Source organism: Procambarus clarkii, chromosome 29 (assembly GCF_040958095.1).
Source record: "Procambarus clarkii isolate CNS0578487 chromosome 29, FALCON_Pclarkii_2.0, whole genome shotgun sequence".
In the NCBI taxonomy this organism is placed as follows: domain Eukaryota; kingdom Metazoa; phylum Arthropoda; class Malacostraca; order Decapoda; family Cambaridae; genus Procambarus; species Procambarus clarkii.
In genome coordinates this window covers 40,330,833-40,348,298 of record NC_091178.1, presented here as the reverse complement: position 1 = coordinate 40,348,298, position 17,466 = coordinate 40,330,833, and the positions used below count along the sequence as shown (strand labels likewise).

The 17,466-nt window shown below is 34.1% G+C and overlaps 1 long non-coding RNA gene across 3 annotated transcripts in view; it reads right to left on the bottom strand.

The window, feature by feature from the left end:
* LOC138369821 (uncharacterized) overlaps window positions 1-6,995 on the bottom strand; it is an 8,333-nt gene extending 1,338 nt beyond the window's left edge. Inside the window, exons 1-3 of one of the 3 annotated variants that reach the window (XR_011229985.1) lie at window positions 6,430-6,995; window positions 5,685-5,920; window positions 1,507-1,613 (exon numbers count right to left, since the gene is read on the bottom strand). This is a non-coding gene — a long non-coding RNA (uncharacterized lncRNA). Of the gene's footprint in view, window positions 1-1,506; window positions 1,614-5,684; window positions 6,391-6,429 lie in introns of those variants that run through there. The other 2 variants (XR_011229986.1, XR_011229984.1) reach the window with 2 other exon arrangements.
* Window positions 6,996-17,466: the final 10,471 nt, after the last annotated feature.

Genomic DNA, 17,466 nt, shown 5'->3' with positions numbered 1-17,466 from the left:
GAAAGACTATGACTTTCGGTCATATTCAACAACACAAATATACATACACACACACACATTATTGGAAAAAATTGGAATTGGAATATTGGAAAAAATAATTAAAACTAAATGGGTAGAACACCTGGAGAGAAATGATATAATTTCAGACAGACAGTATGGTTTTCGATTTGGAAGATCCTGTGTATCGAATTTACTCAGTTTCTATGATCGAGCAACAGATATATTACAGGAAAGAGATGGTTGGGTTGACTGCATCTATTTGGACCTAAAAAAGGCATTCGACAGTTCCACATAGAGAGGTTGTTCTGGAAACTGGAAAATATTGGAGGGGTGACAGGTAAGCTTCTAATATGGATGAAAAATTTTCTGACATAGAAAAATGAGGGCAGTAATCAGAGGCAATGTATCGGACTGGAGAAATGTCACAAGTGGAGTACCACAGGGTTCAGTTCTTGCACCAGTGATGTTTATTGTCTACATAAATGATCTACCAGTTGGTATACAGAATTACATGAACATGTTTGCTGATGATGCTAAGATAATAGGAAGGATAAGAAATTTAGATGATTGTCATGCCCTTCAAGAAAACCTGGATAAAATAAGTATATGGAGCACCACTTGGCAAATGGAATTTAATGTTAATAAATGCCATGTTATGGAATGTGGAACAGGAGAACATAGACCCCACACAACCTATACATTATGTGAGAAATCTTTAAAGAATTCTGATAAAGAAAGAGATCTAGGGGTGGTTCTAGATAGAAAACTATCACCTGAGGACCACATAAAGAATATTGTGCGAGGAGCCTATGCTACGCTTTCTAACTTTAGAATTGCGTTTAAATACATGGATGGTGATATACTAAAGAAATTGTTCATGACTTTTGTTACGCCAAAGCTAGAATATGCAGCTGTTGTGTGGTGCCCAACAACAGAAGTTGGCCCATATCTTAAGAAGCACATCAACAAACTGGAAAAGGTGCAAAGACATGCTACTAAGTGGCTCCCAGAACTGAAGGGCAAGAGCTACGAGGAGACGTTAGAGGCATTAAATATGCCAAAACTAAAAGACAGAAGAGGTGATATGATCACTACATACAAAATAGTAACAGGAATTGATAAAACCGACAGGGAAGATTTCCTGAGACCTGGAACTTCAAGAACAGGAGGTCATAGATTGAAACTAGCTTAACACAGATGCTAAAGAAATATAAGAAAATTCACTTTCGCAAATAGAGTGGTAGACGGTTGGAACAAGTTAGGTGAGAAGGTGGTGGAGGCCAAGACTGTCAGTAGTTTCAAAGCGTTATATGACAAAGAGTGCTGGGAAGACGGTCTCATCCTTTAACTACACTTAGGTAATTACACACACACACACACACATACATATTATATATATATATATATATATATATATATATATATATATATATATATATATATATATATATATATATATATCGGACAATTAGTAAAAAAAAAAAAAAAAAATTTAAATTATTTTACCTTGTACCTAGATCCACCAGGCCTGTTTGGTGCCTGTTTCAGTACTTCAGACATCTGGAAGGTCACATCCTCCTCCTCAACTTGTGGATGTGCGTTGATAGATGATTCTGTAAAATTAAGTTATTTATATAATAATAAATTCAGTATAACAATAATATTCTGTAAAATTAAAAGTAATTTATACATCAATCAGATAAAACTCTCCAGAGATGGTGATACACAACATATAAAGGACAAGTTTCAGAACAAAATATGCATTTAGGAATAAGGTTTTGTACATGTAGGTAGCACATGAGAAAATAAGTGGAAGGTGATCAAGTTTATATTAACATGTTAATGACTTTGTTAAGGCTTTGCAAGAATGAAAAAATATTAATAATATAATATCACCTACCAATTAATTGTACATCATTTATAAGTCAATTATTTGCATTATTTGCAAAACATGGGGGGATACATAAGGGATAAACATAGGGGCTGCAGAAGGCTTATTGGCCCATACGAGGCATCTCCTATCTAAACACAAAGATTAATCCAGTGTAATTGGCCTGTTATGTTGTAACATATATATATATATATATATATATATATATATATATATATATATATATATATATATATATATATATATATATATATATATATATATATATATATATATATATATATATATATATATATATATATATATATATATATATATATATATATATATATATATATATATATATATATATATATATATATATATGTATGTATGCCATATACATATATATGCTATGTTGTATGCTACAACTTGGCTGATAATAAAGCCATTCACAACTGCAGGCCTAATAAAAAAAGGAGGTGGCATAGCAATATCTTACAAAGATACCTTCATCTGCAATAGTCTCATTAGTAATAGAGACGACTATTGTGAATATACCTTTGCCAAGTTCTCCAGTAAATCCCTTAAATCCTCCTTGACTATAAGTGCCATCTATAGATTTCCCAATACCGACATAGCTTCATTCTCAGATAACGTAAGGAATCTTATCATAAATAACAATCTCAACAAAAATCAAACCAACTTAGTGGTTTGTAATGGTGAACAAAACATGCAGATACTTATATATAACCTGTGAATAGAGTGTAATAACACCAAAACTATTTGTTTATTGTTTTATGACCATAATAATTGAATCACTAATATGATTCACTAATATATAATCCTAATAATAATCACTAATATATAATCCATTGAGCATGCTGCATCTCTTTCAGTCTCTTTGCAATTTGAACAAGAGGGTTTTTAATTGATCGAACCATATTCTTAAAGTAAAGTAAATGAGATGTATTCCATATTTTGCAAAATATACGATGAAGGCACACAAACATTCATACCAAAACTGAAGGGCAGGATTTATGAGGAGACATTAGAGGCATTAAATATTCCAAACTAGAAGACAGAAGGAAAAGAGGAGATATGATCACTACGTACAAAACAGTAACAGGAATTGATAAACTTGATAGGGAAGATTTCCCGAGACCTGGAATTTCAAGAACAAGAGGTTATAGATTTAAACGAACTAAACAAAGATGCCGAAGAAATGTAAGACAATTCACTTTTGCAAACAGAATGGTAAACGGTTGGAACATGTTAGGTGAGAAGGTGGTGGAGGCCAAATCCGTCAAAAGTTTCAAAGCATTATATGACAAAGAGTGCTGGGAAAATGGGACACCACGAGTGTAGCTCTCCATCCATCTGATTGATAACCCAAATGAATTTTTCATGGATATGATACCAACATCAAATCATAAATCAGATGTGATCCTATCCCCACTGGATTTTGAAGAAGCCATAGACAGTATGCCTATGCACTCTGCACCAGGCCCTGACTCTTGGAACTCTATATTCATCAAGAACTGTAAAAAACGTTATCGCAGGCCCTTCACATTCTTTGGAGACAAAGCCAAGATACTGGCATTGTCCCTGACATACTAAAAACAGCAGAGATAGCACCGCCCCATAAAGGAGGAAATAAGGCAGAGGCAAAAAACTACAGACCGATAGCACTAACATCGCACATCATAAAAATCTTTGAGAGAATGCTAAGAAGTAAGATCACAAAATACATGGAATCACAGCATCTCCATAACCCCAGACAACATGGTTTCAGAACAGGGCGCTCTTGCCTATCACAGTTGCTGGACCACTCTGACATGGCACTAGATGCCATGGAAGACAAACAAAACGCTTTGACAAAAAAAAGCCTTTGACAAATGTGACCATTGTGTTATTGCACATAAAATGCGTTCAAAAGAAATTACCGGAAAAATAGGCAGATGGATATACAACTTCCTGACTAATAGAACCCAATGTGTAGTAGTCAACAAAATAAAATCTGGACCATCAACCGTAAAGAGCTCAGTCCCCAAGCGTACTGTGCTTGCTCCAATACTTTTTCTCATCCTCATATCGGACATAGACAAGGACACAACCTATAGTACTTGATCATCCTTTGCAGATGACACTAGAATCTTCACGAGAGTAGGCAACATAGAGGACACGGCAAACCTCCAATCAGATGTAAATCAGGTCTTTCTATGGGCTACAGAAAATAACATGGTGATTAACGAACATAAGTTTCAGCTCATGCGCTACGGAAAAAATAAAAAATATAAAAACGGAAACCACTTACAAAACTCAGTCAAATCATAACATTGAACGGAAAAGCAACGTAAAGGATTTGGGTGTACTGATGTCAGAAGGCCTTACATTTAAAGAACACAATAAAGTAGCCGTCACAACTGCAAGAAAAATGACAGGATAGATAACAAGAACTTTTCACACTAGAGATGCTATACCGATGATGATAGTTTTCAAGACGCTAGTGCTCTCTAGAGTGGAATACTGCTGCATAATGAAAGCCCCTTTCAAAGCTGGAGAAATTACTGACCTATACTTATGCATTTATCTTCGGTTTAACACAACAGGCACCAGACACACGCTAGGCATCATACACACTAGGATAAAACAAACATTAGGCTGGAAGTCAGAAAAGAATTCAAAGAATTTTACTGGAAAGGCTTGCTGTTAGGAAAGGAAGTAATTGAGATGAATTAATGCACAGTATGTCAATTTTGTGAAATATATGATAAAGGAACAAAAACATTTATACCAAAACAAAGATGCAGAACTAGGAAACAGGATTTGTTCAACTGAAATTTCAAGACGGACAGAGACCAAAAGACACAAAAATGGAATCAATATACGAAGAGGCCAAACCCCCAAACATACCAGTAATACAAAGAGAAACAACTACACGGCAGTGAGGAGAGAGGCAGAAAGAAATTTTGAAAAAAAGGAACAAACAAATGTAAAGTAGAACAAATCATATTCTATAAATACAGCAACAACCAATTGCAGGTAAAGGATAATATTCAGAGCTTTTAAATGCATGGATGGCGAAATACTCAAGAAATTGTTCACGACTTTTGTTAGACCAAAGTTGGAATATGCAGCGGTTGTATGGTGCCCATATCTTAAGAAGCACATAAACAAACTGGAAAAGGTGCAAAGACATGCTACTAAGTGGCTCCCAGAACTGAAGGACAAGAACTATGAGGAGAGGTTAGAGGCATTAAATATACCAAATATACTACACAAATATATATACTACACATGCACAATAAACTACCCTACACAGGCTGAGTATGGTGTGTACAATAAATTATTAGCTAAAAGATAAGACTGAGTTTGTATAAATGGGGGTTAAGTCAGAGTGGGAAAATGTAAGTGGAGTGCCTAAAAACCCTGTCCTGGGACCTCTGTAATTCATAATATATACAAATAATTTAGACTCGGGTTTGATCAGCAATATTTGAAAATTTCCAGACGATACAAAAGGGATTTTTTTCTGGATTCAGGATTATTTTTTTATGGCTGAAAACAGGTTTTCAGCAATAAAAGAAATACAGTATTGCTGGAACAACCGTCGACATCTTCAAGAGAAAACCTGAACATCTTCAAGAAGTGAAGATGACCTTGAGAAGAAGTATAGGTTGGGAGAAGTATAGGTTAGGAATTGTCTCCAAAGAATTCTCAAAGAATTACTCGTTATTGCTATCCAAGATAATTAGACGAGCCAAAGCTAAATACTACGAAGATAAATTTACCCAAATAAAGAGTACCTTACCTAAAAATATGTATGTACCTTACGTAAATAAACATTTGATTTTGAAGTGCCGGACAAACAAGGCTGTGGTGGATATGTGGGCCTGAGGGGCCTGTCCAAGCAACAGCCTGTTGGATCAAGCTCTCACATGTCAAGCCTGGCCTTGGAAGGGCTTGGTGAGTAGAACAACTACCAGAACCCTATAATGCATGTATCAAGGTGTCCAGGCAGTGAGCACCACATAATGCAGTGCAGTCCTGTAAGAATAAGCACAGTAAGTATGGGCATGGAGGGGGTGCAGCAGTGGCTTGTGAAGGGCTGGAGAGTAAATGGACATGCCCAGGGGTAAAAAGCATTAGGGTAACAGAACATAGCCCATAAAAATAGTAATGACAATGAATGAATAATTATATGAATGCAATAATACTTCATATCTCAATAGGAAAACTAAGCAGGGTGCAAGACAAGGTACTGGTGGTGATAGTGGTTGGTACAAGTCCTCACATCCCCACAGACACCAGTAACAGCCCTCACCTCCCAACACAGTACCCTTGTAGCGAGTTAATCTTATACTCGCTTCATTATCTTATAGCATAACTAATTAACACTAATTACAGAAGCTACACAGGTGATACTTTGGTGTGAGTTGAGCGCACTGAGCGTCGGTATCGCTACACCCTTGTTCCTTAACAACCCTTTGGACCTTTATTACAGAAAAATAGAATCAATTAATTTAATAAAATATAAAATATAAGTGCTTACTTACGATAATACTATCGGTGGAACACAAAATCTTCTTCTTCTTGATAGTAGGTGCAGTTTGCATGAAGGGTTAGTCCTCGCCATGACTGAACTGACGACAAAATGGCCGATGTGTTGATATGGCGTCAGTTGACGCTGTGACGTCACAGGTGAGGGACGCTTTGCGCATTACTCCCTCGTACTTAAAAAGTACTACAGGTACTTTTTGGTTTTATTTTTGAATATGGCAGAAGTTGGACAGCTTTTCAAATCATTATAAGGGAGTGAGTTCCATAAACTAGGTCCCTTTATTTACATAGAGTGTTTACATAGATTAAGTTTGACTCTGGGGATATCAAAGAGATATTTATGTCTGGTGGGGACGTGGCCATGTGTTCTATTACATCTGTCCAGGAAGAGTTTCAGAACAGGGTTTGCAGTTAGAAAAAGGGCTTTATAAACGTAATTTACACAGGAGAATGTATGGAGTGAATTTGTTTAGCATGTTTAAGGATTTGAACAAGGGAGCTGTGTGTTGTCTGAAGGTAGAGTTAGTTATTGTCCTGATAGCAGATTTTTACTGGATGATGATGGGCTTGAGGTAGTTTGCAGAGGTTGAACCCCAAGCACAAACGCCATAAGAATGATAGGGATAGATAAGTGCATAATAGAGTGAGAGGAGAGCAGAGTAGGGTACATAATATCTGATCTTAAACAGTATACCAACTGTTTTAGAAACCTTTTTAGTTATGTGTTGTATATGGGTGCGGAAGTTGAGTCTCTTGTCTAAGTATAGGCTAAGAAACTTTCCATCATTTTTATTGCTAATGTTTACATTATCTATCTGAAGCTGAATTGCATTTGTTGATTTGTTTCCAAATAAGATATAGTAGGTCTTTTCTATGTTTTGTGTGAGGCTTGTTGGTTGACAACCACAAGTAGACTTTTTTTAATTAATTGTTTACAACATTATTTAACAGGAGTGGGTTGGGGTCAGAGTAGATGAGTAGTATCATCAGCCAACAATATAGGTTTAAGTATGTTAGAGACATTAGGGAGATCATTGATGTATATAAGAAACAGGAGGGTCCTATAGGATGCTGCTCTGTGGCACCTTTACGGTAATTAAGTGGTAGAGTGGGAGAGGTTATATCATTGATGGCTTCATATTGGTGTCTGTTACTAAGATAGGATCGGATATAGTTTAGGGCAAGGCCACGGATTCCATAATGGTGGAATTTAAGTAAGAGGTAGTTATGGTTAACAGTATCAAAGGCCTTTCTCAGGCCGATGAAGAGTTCAATTGGAAACTCACTTTTGTCAAGGGCTGAGAAGATTAAGTCAAGCAGACTAACAATAGCATCATTGGTACTCTTTTGGGAGCGGAAGCCAAACTGACAGGGACTTAGTATATTGAATTTTACAAGATTGGAGTAGAGCTGTTTGTAAAAAAAAAAAAAAATAATTTTGATAATATAGGTAGATTCGATATGGGTCTGTAATTATTTATGTCTGCCGTGTTACCTCCTTTATGAACTGGCGTTACTCTTGCTTTTTTAAGGATATCAGGGAAGGTATGACACTCTAGGGATTTGTTGAACAGCAGTGCTATGGATGGTGCAAGGGCATGGGAGGCACGCCTGTGTACCATCGATGGTATTTCACTAATGTTCCCAGCTTTGGTTTTTAGCGAGTGAATGATGGACACAACATCTGTAGGGCTGACCGGAGAGAGGAGAAGAGAGTTTGGATAGCTGCGTGAAAGATATGTGGTAACATATGTCTGAGTCTCTGGGATTTTTCGGGCAAGGTGAGCACCAAACGATGAAAAGAAGCTATTAAATTCAGTTGCTGTTTCAAGATCTGTTGCAGGTGTATAACCATCCTTGGAGATTTTTATCTTATTATGTAAATGTTGTTTAGCTCCTAGGATGGTAGAGATGGCTCTCCATGTGCTTTTTATGTTGCCTTTTGCTTCTTTGAATCTATTCTCGTAATAGGAACGCTTTGCTCTTATTATACTGGTAAGCACTGATGCATACCTCTTAACTACTTCTTTTCCAACTAGGCCAATCCTAAGTTTTTTTTCATATTCATATTTCTTGTCGATTGCTTTAAGTATGCCATTAGTGAGCCAGGGATTATTTAACCTTTTTGCCAGTTACTTGCTTGGTGAGGAGAGGACAATAAGTATTGTAAAGGCTTTAAATTTTGGAAAGAGGCTAGTTAACGAATTATTATCCTGTGTATTGATAAATTTAGATTCCCAGTTTACATTGTGGAGGGCATTTGTGAGATTGCCTATTGCCGCTTCACATTGTAACCTAAAGGTAATTTTCTTGTTACCTGGTGGTGTTATGGCCATGTTCGCTACAAGGAAGGTAGGATAGTGGTCAGTTGTTCTGTCAGTGATTATACTTGATGTAAGAGGAGCTGTTATGTTGGTCCATCAGTGATCCAGGGTAGTCGCAGATGTTTGAGTGACTCGGGTGGGCCTGGTGATTGCGGGGATGAGCATACAGGAATTCATGCTGTTGAGGAAACAGTCTACTTGAGGGTTATTTTGTAGCCCTAGGTCAATATTGAAATCACCTCTGAGAACTATGTGATTTTTGTTGAGATTATTGTTTATGATAAGGTTCCTCAAGTTGTTATTGTATTTGTGTCTAGCTTCAGACACAAGCATGTTACAGTTATGTCTTAAAGAGTTGAGAGCAATTAAGGATGATAAAGAGTCACTTACAACTAATGTATCAAGTTTGGATACTTGTACACATTTCAGTGCAAGGAGCAAGGCAAATAGTTCAGTCTGAAGGGTAGAGGCCCAGTTGTTTATACGGACTCCCCACTCAAAATATAAGTCATATCCTATTGCCAGGACAACTGCACTTCCAGCTGCACCCGTTGGGCGCTGTAGGAAACCTTCAGTGTATATGATTTGAGAGAGAGAATGCTCTGTGGACAGAGCATCAATATGGCTTAAGACGTTGAGCTTTGCCTCAAGACAAAGCTGGGACTGATCTCTAATTTGCTCCTTTGATGGAAAGGGAGGGATTAAAATTGAAAAGGGTGTAATTTCCTACAGTGCAGGAAAGTGCTATTGTTGTCTCTCTTGGTACAAATTATAAATCTGATACTTTCTGAGTTCAGTTCCAATTTTATTTATCTATTTGAAACAATGTTTACATTCAATAAAGAAATTCTGGAGGGCTTCTGTGCAACGGTTAGGATGAGCTAGCCTAAGCATTTTTATACCAATTTGACAGTTATTTTCAGTAACACGATAAACAACGCTCGGAATATTAAGTTCCTTTCTCATATTAAGTATCTTTGTGGTACGAAGGCACCCAAGGATTATCCTCAAGGCTTCGTTCTGCAATTTTTCAAGCCCTCCAAGCTTTCTTTCAGGATGCCTTAAAGTTAGTTTAGTTCATTTATTATGCACCCCATACCCATCTTGTGGGCGGTAGTGGAAAGGGTTGCAGAGGCACATAATGGGCTCAGGGACTGAACCCAACAATTCATTTAGCTAAGCAAGTTACAATCTTGATGAGCTAGTTACAAAATTCAGTATAAGTCGTCACATCAACAATAGGTTCGAGATCGATCACAAGTACAGTTTCTAAATTAAGCAACTGACATATGTGGAGAGCTAGTGTCACAATTGATATGTTTGTCCTGCACACCGCTCCCCATCCAGTGGGCAGCGGTGGATAGGTTACAATCACTTAGTTACTACTTACAGTTAGCAAACTGGGGATATTTGGCTAAAATTTCTGGTACCAGATCATTTTGAATGAAATATTGACACATCGTTGGTACATTGGTTATAGAATTGTCTCTGAATTCACTATCACATAGTGACGAAGGGGTGTGCAAATAATTTTGTTGACAGTTAACATTTGGTCAGGTCTACATCGGCAGATAATGAGAATTCCCAGAAATACTTGTAACCGAGTCTAAGCCGAGCAGTAGTAACATCTAGAAGTCTGCTGATTTTATTGGATGAACTATAGATGTGTGGCTCCTTTTGCATAATAGTATTGAACGAAAGTTAATCTCCCCAAACACTTTCGCGTTTTGGGCAAGTTACCCCTCCACTCTCTCCATTTTTGTTTGGACATTCCCTGGTAGTGTGCGGAAATACTGAAAAGTGTATACTCTTTTCAACTTTGTCACCTTAATTCTCGTCCTATGTCTTTCATTTTGGTATCAATGCGTTCGCAATAGAATTCCCAACAGAACTATGTGCATATAATGTCAAAGACAGCAGCACGCTCCACCCGCCGACAAGATGAATGTAGGCCAAGGGTACCAGAAAAAGAAAGCTGAGCCACCCTCAGGCAACTCTCATTACATTAGAGAGTGTGATAATACTGAAAAGTGTATACCCTTTTCAACTTTGTTACCTCAATTCTCATCCTAGTTTTTTCAATTTGGCATCAATGTGTTCGCAATAGAATTCTCTACAGGACTAAAGGCATATAAACTCCAAAAGCCCGGCTTACCATCCGCAACAAACAGAGTAAGCGAGAGTGTGTTACCAGGGAGCGCACAAGAGCGATAAAATGTATACACTCTTTTCATTTTGGTCACCCCAATTTTCATCCTAGGTCTTTCATTTTGGTATCAATGTGTTAGCAATAGAATTATCTACAGGTTTAAATGCATATAAACTCCAAAAGCAAGGTGTACCATCCGCACAAAACAGAGAAAGTGAGAGAAAGTAACCCGGGAGCACTCTAGTGCAATGTAATGTGAACACTCTTTTCACTTTGGTTACCTCAATTCTCGTCATATGTCTTTCATTTTGGTATCAATGTGTTCGCAATTGTATCTGCTGGCATTTTACCCTTTGCTTGGATCTGAAGGGTTTTAGGCTCACCACGATGCAATCTGATAGTACCACAGGTGTATATACCTATCTTCAAGCAGCAATTCACTCATTCAAACCGACTTATAATAGTTATCCATATATAAATGGTAATCTTTGTTCTACCTGTTAACCTGTCATATGAAGAAAGATTGTCAAAGCTTATATTACATTCTCTAGAAAAGCAAAGAATTAGGAGTGACATATGGTAGAGGTGCACAATGGGATGAATGGACATAACAAAGGGGACATTAATGGGGTATTAAAAGTAGCAACACAAGACAGAACTCGAAACAAAGTGTAAAAATTGGAAAAATTTAGATTTAGGAAAGAACTGCATGAGTAAATACACTGGGTTTGTACCTTAAGGTTCATGTATGCAATATTACAGAGTTCCAGTTAACTCCCATGCATGCAATTACTTTATGTTATGTTTATGTTTTTTATGTTAAAATGTTTTTGTTGATTTGTTTGTATATTTTCATAAGTAAAGCATGCTTACCGTCTTATTCCAAGTTTTATGATAACTTTACAAGGTTTAAAACATAAAGTTCAATATATATTCTGGTTTTCACACAGGAATTATACGTTAATATAACATCATAATAACGTAATGATGTCGTGTAAATAACGTTATACTGACGTCATATAAATGTTATATTTATGTTATAAGAACGTAAATTGGATAGCTTTACAGAAAGTAAACAAAAAAAACTAAATGTTGACTGAAAATTATTTATTCTTAAATATAAAGCATGAAAACATTATAATACCATAGCATTCACTATTATTTTTAAATTTTTACATAAATCTTAAAAAACTGTGTCTCAAGAATATATGTTTTTAGTTATATCCTTTGGTTTTAAGAACATCAGATATACGTATTTATGTCAAAAGTTACAGTATTACCTTTGTGGAACCATTTAAAAACGTCCACAAACGTTCTGTGTTTGCTGGGTAAAAGTACGTGAAGCAAAATCAGCTCGGAGTGAATGGAGACCTGCCCCTTTTAAATCTTCTTGAACACTATATTCTTCATTAGGAGATAATTTCTGATTTCTCTCTTTAGCAACTTTCCAAAGATAACTTTTAAAAACTTTATGTGTACTCTGGTAACTAGAATCAAAAATAGGTTTATCCAAATGATCAGCTATATTTGTCCCAGGATATTTCAGTAGAGTTAATCGTAACATCTTCTTATTTGCATAGGGAATGAAGTATTGAATAAAAAAAGTGGAAGCCCCTCCTTTTAATAAGGGAATGTTGCGATCCTTACCGTGTTTACTGTATACTACTGGCAAAACGACAGTCTGAGTGGCTGGGTAATATGCATCTACAACATTACGATAAGTTACATTGTTGGCTTCTTTGGCTCGAAGACCTGTATGGTATATAAGTAAAATTTTGTAAGCATGTTCAGACTGAGAAAAATTCCATATTCTAGCAACCGTCTGAGCGATCAAACGGCTATCTAAAATAGGCTTATTGTTACGGCGTAAATTAACCAATGTACGAGGAAGACGCATTTCTTGTCCAAGAATGGGACCTACGATGTACTTGTTTAGTGTTCGAACGTTGGTTAGACGCGTCATATATTTTAAATTGGCATCCCGATTTAAATATACATTATATATATTTATCAAATCTGGTGTAACCGGTGCCTCCCGACCGACTTGCTGAAGCTTAAAACGGCCAAATTTTTCAAACGTACACTTGTAATTCTTCAAACTAGATGGGTTAAGTAATAAACGTTTTTTGCGCCTTTGTAGTGTGGATATAGGAGGAGAAGATTGTTGTTTATTGGTTTCTTCATCTTCATTTTCGGCATATGTTATAATTTCTCGTTGCGTACGTGAATTAAAAATAGGACGATTGAATTCCTGTTTTATACATTCCAAATCACTTTGGTTTAGGTATTTACTAAATATTTGATCAATAACATGTTCATCCATTTTTTTATATATTTACCAAAAATTTTATATTAGAGGGGGTAAGTATATGTGTATTAGAGGAATAGTAATGAATAGGAATATATATGTGCTGAAGCACAATATAATACTTGTATAATTTACATAAGTTAAGCTTACAGGCACAGAAAACATTTCACCCATATATTTTGTATAATTATTTGTTATAATTTCTTTCATTTGAGCAATTTTATCTAAACAAGAAAGACTAGGATTATTATTATTATTATTATTATTGTTAATATTACTAATTTTGTTATTAATGTTCCCTGCAGTTATCTCATGTTGAAAATTCCGAATTTGTCGTATATCTTTGCTTATATTATCATAAATAAACTTTTCTAAATCAGGAATAATATAGAGATAATATACAGATACAATTTGTTGAAGTTTTTCTTTACGCAAATCAATACTAAACATGCTATTTAATGATATACCGACTAAACTAAAAATTAAACTATAATTTTGTGATGGTAATAAAATAGATAAAAATATAGAGGCTATATTAAATATATTCATAATTTTAGAACATAACGAATATAATTGAGATATTGAACAAAAATTTTCATAATTTTTATAAATTTTATCAATTTCATCAATATATTGTTCAATTATTAAATTATCTAATTCTAAAAGTATGTTATTTTCATGTTGTAAGCCGTTATTACTATTCATTGTAGTTATTTTTTGTATTATTTAAAAAATATAATGTTGGATATATCTAATACAAAAATTTACTATTGTTTACAATGTTCAGGATTTTTCTGTTGGATTCTTAATATTCCCATCGAGTATAAATATTGCCCCAAGTGTTTTTCAACAGCCACAATTAATGTCTACATTCAAGATGCCAAGTTCTTATTGGATGCGTCAATTACTAATGAAATTTGCGAGCGAGGAAATACTAATAAAGAATTCAAACTTCATGAATGTACTAAACACTCAGATTATACCTCATTTATGGAAAAAAGTTCCCAATCTGGAAGGGGAATGTTTTCTCTTATTCTCATCCCCCCCTGTAGCACCTGAGGGTAGATTAAAATTTCAACAGAATGTGGTAACACAACCAAATTTATCCTCATTACAAACAATATCTGTAATCTATTTAAATAAAAGTGATACAAATATATTGAGTATCACCAGTAACAGTATTTTAAAAATAAATGTTTCTCAGGAAATTGGAGAAATTTTATTAGTAGCTATACTATTTATTAAATCAATTGGAAAAACATATGTTTTTATATCGGTCGAAGATAATAGTATTAGTGTAGTATGTATTTTAAAAAATCATATTAAAAGAGGAAAATTTTTTAATCAACAACTTTCCCAATTTCGTAAAAGCTATATCTATACCAACTTTTCAGTATACAGCCACTTGGAAATATTTAAACAATTATTGAGAGGAACAAATACCCTTTAAAACTTGTGGATTATTACATCGACATATGGCACAAAATAACTTGTCAAAGTTATCCATCTGGTAACAAGAAATACATATACCATGCCCACAATGTAACATTATAAGATCTTTATCGCTATTTTCATTTAAACAAATTGGACAAGTAAAGCGGACATATTTGGAATATATGGCTAAAGCTTCTGGAAGATTTTGCTGTTGGAGATAACAGTCTTCCTGGTCTTCATTTTTTATAGTGATGTGATCATAATTCCATAAAATATATACTTCAGCTTCTACCAAGTTTTTATTATCAACGTAACAATTATTGATGTTAGATAATTCATGGAATTTACTGTACATTTGTAATGATGATCTTTTTTTATCCTTATTACGTTTTTTTCGTTTTCGTTTAAGATAATGTCGATTTCTTTTGGGATCTTGTAAATAAAGTAAATAAATATTTTCTCCTTTAGTTATCATTTTTTATTAATTTTATACGTCCTGTGAGTGCGAGATGATGGAGAAGTTTTAGTGGATTTTTTAAATGGTGTGTCTGTAAACGATACGTCATTAGTGTATATATGTTACTTTTTAAATGCTCAAGAGGTCGGCGACACATTTTGGTTTTTTGGGGAATAGTTAAAGAAGTAGTTGACTCTTCCACAGAAAAAACATATGCTATTTCAGGAAATTCTGATAATGTACAACATATATTATTCTTTGGGGGGGAAGTAGGATGGTAGATGAGTTGGCCTTGTTCTACGAAAAAATGATAATTTTGAGGCATAATATGAACAAAAACATTTTCACGTTCATTTTTAGTATTTTTATTATTATGTTTATATACAGCCATAGAGTATGGTATGAGTGGTAAAGATTTTTTTTCTATTGTCTTTCTTTTATTGTTTAGTATCAGATTTTTACTTCAATCTGATTTGGTGAAAAATATATAAATAAATAAAACCAAATAATAATACTAAGAATAGTAAGAATAACGAAAAATAAAATATCATAATACATACACATTTTTTGTATAATTAAATATTTAGTCTAGTGACTATTCTTCGCGATGGTAAATCTGGAGAGGTAAGACTTTTTAAAAATAATTGATAAAATATATTATCATTATCATTAGCATTACATGATGATATATCTGATAATACCATTTGAGCTTCTCGTGGAGTTAACTGTAATCCCTCTTTTTTTTCTCCATTCTCTCTCTCATGTGTAGGACAATTGTTTTTATTCATAGCACATCTCACACTCTCTATATCCCATTGCACTGTACCAGGTGGACTAATATTACGGACGTGTTCCAACGAAGTTTGAATCATAGTTGTAGAGAAATGTTCAATACCCTCCTTTATTTTCAATTCATTATCTTGGAAAAGTTTTTCAAATATTTTAGTTATATTTTCATCATGTTTTGTAATTTTTAAAAACTTCTTTGGATTCCCTAATATCGACTGTGAGGTGGTGAGATTAGATGACCCAAAGGCTGGAGGAGGTGGTAACACTTTCATATTTCAAATATAAAAATAATAAGATCAAATAAGACAATGATCAGTTTATCAAAGTGTGATATTTTAAAATTAAATGAGGCACAGAAACATCAAAATGTCAATACCCATTTGTTACATTTATACAATCCCCAAAATATTGGAAATAAAAAAAATAGGGATTTGGAAGAATTTCCGTTAGTTTATGATTCAATGTTATATAAGTTTATCACATATGTAAAAGAATACAAATCTAAATTAGGAAGTAATGTAGCTATTATTGAAAAATTTGATAAACATTTTTTATCTTGCTCGCCTCAGTATGTATTAGGACATTACCTCATGGGTGATACAGGTGTTAACAGATATTATCAAGAATTTCAAGAAAAATTAGGTGATATTAGCCATATATCGGGAAGTTTTGCCCTAGGTAACATGTTAACTCCAAATTTGGATTATACAATGTGGATTAGGTCTGAAGATTTACAGCTCAATCGTACATTTGTTGGTCAAGTATTTCTGACAGTTTCACAAATGCGTCAACTAATAAGTCAGTCTCCATACGGAAAACATCAAATACTAGGTTTCAGTGATGTTACTACACCTTCGAATTTTGAAAAATTGGTTAACGAAGAAAATGCTGCTCAGTTCTTTTATTTTATTCCATTTCTTTGTAACCATTCAAAAACAGTTCTTGACAAAGATATGGTATATATTACTGAAAAAATTGTATATTGTAAAACTTAAAGTAATGTAATTTCAAATAAAAAATGAATAAACAGGAAGCAACTAAAATTATTAATACATTGGATCAATTATTATTGCTTCCTATAGGTAAATTATATGGACAAATTCAAGATATAAATGATACAGCTATTATAAAGAAGATTTTAGATGATTTTAATGATATTATTATTAAAGGAGATGAAAATATTCAAAAAATCATTGATCCAAATCTCTTAGCATTTTCTAACAAAACTAATATTCAAAATGTCAAAGCAAACATAGAAGCACTTCTTTGTGGTGACCTTTATTTTTTAAGAAAATTAACATTTATATATGGAACAAAAGTACGAGAAATGTTCCGGATACATATTCAGACTAAATATCCATATTATATTTATTGTAATTATTTACAAGATGTAAATATGTTGCTTACGTGTCTTAATGATTGTAAAATATATGATGAAAAATCTCTATGTACAATATTTAATGATGATAATATATATAATAATATCCAGGCAATTCTAATTTGGACAAGATTTAAAGAGTGGTTTAAAATTTATCCATACTGTTCCATTCTAAAACAAATTTCCAAATTAGA